Raw genomic sequence first — 4,869 nt, 5'->3', positions numbered from 1 at the left:
CGCACTTCGTTTTCTTCCTCTTTCCCTAAGACTGGCTATAAAGTTTTAAAACCTTTAAGGGAACTCTGGTGGCCTAGTGGTAAGAAGCCGAGCTGCAATCCTAAAGGACGTGGTTTGAATCCACAAGCTGTTCTGTGGAAGAAGATGGTCAGTCTCCTGTGTGACCGACTGCCTCTGAAAACCCACTGGAGAATCAGCTATAAGTTGATTCTGACAGAACACACAACACTAAGGTTTTAAAATCCCTGCCCAGTGCTGCTCCTGCCAGCTGCTGCCCTCTCTCCCACTATTACCTGCTTTGCGGTCCCCTGGTGTGGTCCTCTGGTGCTGCAGGACAATTGGTGCTAGTTTATAGAACCCTCAGGATGTGAAGGTCCTGTTTGTACTGGTCACTCTTAGGGGACTTAAGTCTTTAGAGCCCACAGGAGCAGCCAGGTGACTAGACACACAGAAGGCAAAGGTCAGCACCTCTGACGCTGCCGTCTTTCCTTTCTGCCAATCCAGAAGATTTATCCCTGGAGACAAGGCTGGGCAGAGAGGCTGTGGGCCAAGCCCAGGGATCAGCCATTGCAGCCCAGCTCTCTACCAGCTCTGAAGGCAAGAACAAGAGGGCTCCAGGGATGAACCAGGACTCTTATGACAGTGCTCAGTGCTGCAGCCTGGGGCAAGAGGACAGAACTGGAGGCAGGAGGTGGCTGGGTGGGAAGAGGATGACAGTTACTGCTTACAGGTGAAAGTTTCAAAATAACCTCAACAGTCATTGGAGGGAAGAGATAAAGCTCCTCAGGCTCTGAAGATTGTCCGTATGAATGACCACCATTCCTGATTTGGGCCTCAGTTTTCCTCATCTGTGCAATGGAGAGAATCTGGCTTCCTGGCTTTCGCTTCGTCAATCTGAATCTTCACTTCTGTCATCATATACGTCTCTGGCCCTTTGGGCTTGAAGCAAGCAAGCAAGGTGTGAGTCTGGGTCATTTCCTCTGTGGAGGAGGGGAAGAGCTTGGAGGGAGCCTGGTGGCTGATGTTCCTCTGTGTCACAGTGACAATCACATGATCATACTGGCCTAAGGATCAGGAGGCTTGAGGGCTAAGTCCATTCCCTCACTCTCCACATGATCCCTGAGCCTTTGTTTCCTCATCTGTAGAAGGGGCTAACGGTCCTAGGACTCTCATAGATGGCCGTGCCCAGAGATTCAGCTCTGAGCAGGAGCCTAGTGGGTGGGTCACTGGAGATGAGCCCCTCAGGAGTCATGCGGGGTGTTAACTGATGGAGGCTGAAAGAACCCATTGTGGGAAGCAGGAAAGGGGCTTTCTGGGGTGGGCTAATTACAGGCCCAGTCTCTTTCAGACAAAACCAGAGACCTCTGAGAGGCCATTCTGCAGAGGAAGAAAGAAAACTCAAGGGCCTCATTAAGGCCTTTCACGCTGGGGCTGAGGAAAGAGCCCTGGAAGTCCTCACTGCTCTCTCCCCACCTCCCACCCCCCTTCTTGGCTCCTTCCAGACTTGGAAGACCCCTGTCACCTGGGAAGGCCTTTCCTGCCGTCTAAATCTTCTGAAAAAACGGCAGAAAACAGCATCATGGAGACAACAGGGAGTGGAGAGAATTCTGGGATGGGGGTACATGACTGCTGAAGAATTTCAGAGAATCTGAGTTAGGAAGTGACTTGTCCCCCACTTTCACTCACCGCACAGGTGGCACCACCCTGCTCTAAGCCAGAGTCACTGACTTTGCTGACAACCGCAAAGCAGGTGACTAGACGGCGAACCCTCTTCTACACCCTCTTTTAAACACGGTTTCTCCTTGTGGAAGTTAAAGAAACTCACATTTAACCGTTGCAAGGAAGCTCACTACATGCAATGGAGCCATCTGTAGGCAAGGTGGCCCATACCACCTCTAGACTGGTGCTGTCCCAGTTGTCTAGTGCTGCTAAAATAAGAAATGCTACAAGGAAGTTCAGATTGGGCCCCTGGCTCTAGTGGTCTTCCTTGTCTGTAGTTCTAAACATTCCTTGGTATTCCTTCATTGATTTAGATATACCTTTACTTGACATCTGTCTGCGTGCGCGCGCGCATGCACGCGCGTGTGTGTGTGTTCTAAGATCATTCAAAAAGGATTGGGTTTAGGACTCACCCTAATCTCGTGACCTCATTAGCATTGCAAAAGGAAACTCTTCTCAAACATGGTCTTTCACAGATATGCAGGGTTAAAATCTCAACATCATTTGGGTAAATATCATTCAATCCTTTGCCTCACATACTTTGGGCAAGTAGCCAGGAGAAGCTATTCCTTGAAAGGAGACATCATGCTTGGAAAGGCAGAGGGTCAGCAAAAGAGGGAAAGACCCCCAATGAGATGAATTGACACAGTGATGCAGCCATGGCCTTAAGAGGCTCAGAGATGGTGTGGATGACACGGGATATGACAGGGTTCTTATCTGTTGTTCATAGAGTCACTATGAGTCGTGCTCAACTTGATGGCATCTAACAAAAACAATGACAACAACAACAATTTGATCCTTAATAGGCATCTTTTACTCTATGAAAACAATGCATCCTAGTCAAGGTGCCTGTAAAATAAAATCTATGCTGTCACAAATGAAACTCATTGCTGTGGAGTTGGATCTGACTCACAGCTGACCCTCCAGCAGGTTTTCGGAGGCTGTAAATCACATGTGAGGAAATTGCTTATCTTTCTTCCTCGAGGCCGCTGGTGGGGCCACTGGTGGACTTGAAAGGCACCACCTTTGGGTTAACAGAATTTCTCTGGGTTGTTGTTATTGTTAGGTGCTGTCAGGTCTGCTATAACTCTTAGCAACTTTGTGAACAACATAGGCTGAAACAGGACCATGATTACAAGGATAGTGCAGGACTTGCCAGAATTTTGTTCTTCTGTACATAGAGGCTCTATGGACCAAAACCAGCTGGTGGGTTCCCCAAAACAAGAATTAGTTTTCATTTCTCCAAAAGTGTCCATTCACTTTGTGTATAAGGGCTTATTTTTATAGACTAGCTTTTGTATTCATAAATTCATTGCACGTTGTTTTTGTTGTTGTTAATGCTAGAGTCCCCTACTACCTATGAATGTGACCCTATGAATGTCAGACCCGAACCTCGCCCTATCCTGAGCCACCATAACCATCCGTGATATGTTAGAACCCATTCTTACAGTCACTGTGTTAATCCATTTGATTGAGGGTCTTTCTTCTCTTTCACTCACACTTCACCTTTCCCATCATGATGTCTAGAACTGGGCCCTCCTAATAGCATGTCTAAAAGCATGTGAGACAGAGTTTCCCCATTCTTGCCTCTGAGAAGCACCTTGGTTGCGCTTTCCATGAAAACAACTTGGCTTCAACCATCTACATCTTAGTTTTTAAATTGATATAACACTTTGGAGAGGTCATTGACAATAGATTTCCCCAATGAAACACGTCTTTTGATTTCTTGTTATAATGGGTGTTGATTGTGGAGCCATGTAAAATGAAGTTGTTGACAACTTCTATCTTTTCTCCATCTATTATAATGTTGTCTATTGCTGCAGAAGGTCAGGGACTGCAGCCCTCAATATAGATTGAAGCTCAACATCAAGAAAACAATATTCTTACCATTGGGCTGATTGGCAGCATCATTATAGATGGTGAAGAGATTGAGATTGTTAACAGCTTTAGTTTGCTTTGCTCCACAATCAGCACTCTTGGTACCAGCAGCCCAGAAATCAAAAGATGAATTGTATTGGGAAAGCCTGCTGTCAGGGACATCCTCAGAGTACTGAAGAGCAACGATGTCATTCTGGAAACTAAGGTGTGCCTGATCCAGGTCATGGTCTTCACAATTACATGCTCCCCATCAGAAAGCTGGACAATGACTAGGGACGATAGAAGGAGAATTGATGTTTTTGAACTGTTGAAAAGTATTGAATATACCATGGATTGCTAAGAGAATAAATAGGTTCATTCTGAAGAGGGTGAGACTAGGCTGCTCCTTGGAGGCAAGGATTCTGAAATTCCATTGGACATACTTTGGGCATTTTGCAAGGAGAGACCAGTTCTTGGAGGGGGACATCATGCATGGGAGGGTGGAGGGACAACACAAGAAGGCAAGACCTTCAAAGAGATGGATTGACTTAGTGACTGAGGTAATGGGGGTAGGTGTATCAGAGACAATAAGGTTGGCTCAGAATAGAGCTGTTATATATAGGATCACTATGAGTCACAGGTAACTTGATGGCACTTGTTGTTGTTATGTGCTATTGAGTCACTTGTGACTCATAGAGACAGTATGTACAACATCCCTGAAACTTGCTCTATGCTGTGCCAACTTTACTATCTCTGATACACCTATCATCATTATCTCAGTCACTGTATCAATCCATCTCATTGATGGTCTCCCTTTCTTTCTCCATCCCTCCGCCTTTCTAAGATGATGTCCCTATCCAAGAAATAGCCTCTACTAGCAGCATGCCCAAAGTATGTGAGAAAGCTTTGTCATCTTTGCCTCCAAAGAATACTCTCACTTCTCCAAGACTTACTTGTTTGTTCTTTTCGCATTCCATGAGATATTTATGAAGTATTCTTCTCCAATACCACAACTCAAAGTCAGCAATTCCTTTTCTGACATCCTTAGTTATTGTCCAACTTTCAGATGCATAGCAAGTAATTGAAAAGATCACAGCTTGGATCAGGTGCACCTTGGTTTTAAAATTGACGTCATTGCTCTTCAGTCTTTGGAGATGTCCTTGACAGCATATTTTCCCACTGCAAACACATCTTTTTCTTTCTTAACTGCTGGTGCCAGGGGTATTACTTGTGGGTCAAGTAAAGTGAAGTTGTTGACAATTTCAACCTTCTCTCCATCTACCATGATGTTAT

Source organism: Elephantulus edwardii, unplaced genomic scaffold (genome assembly GCF_000299155.1).
Source record: "Elephantulus edwardii isolate Elephantulus edwardi_28Jun2011 unplaced genomic scaffold, EleEdw1.0 scaffold00066, whole genome shotgun sequence".
In the NCBI taxonomy this organism is placed as follows: Eukaryota; Metazoa; Chordata; class Mammalia; order Macroscelidea; family Macroscelididae; genus Elephantulus; species Elephantulus edwardii.
Note: the sequence above shows the minus strand (reverse complement) of the source record.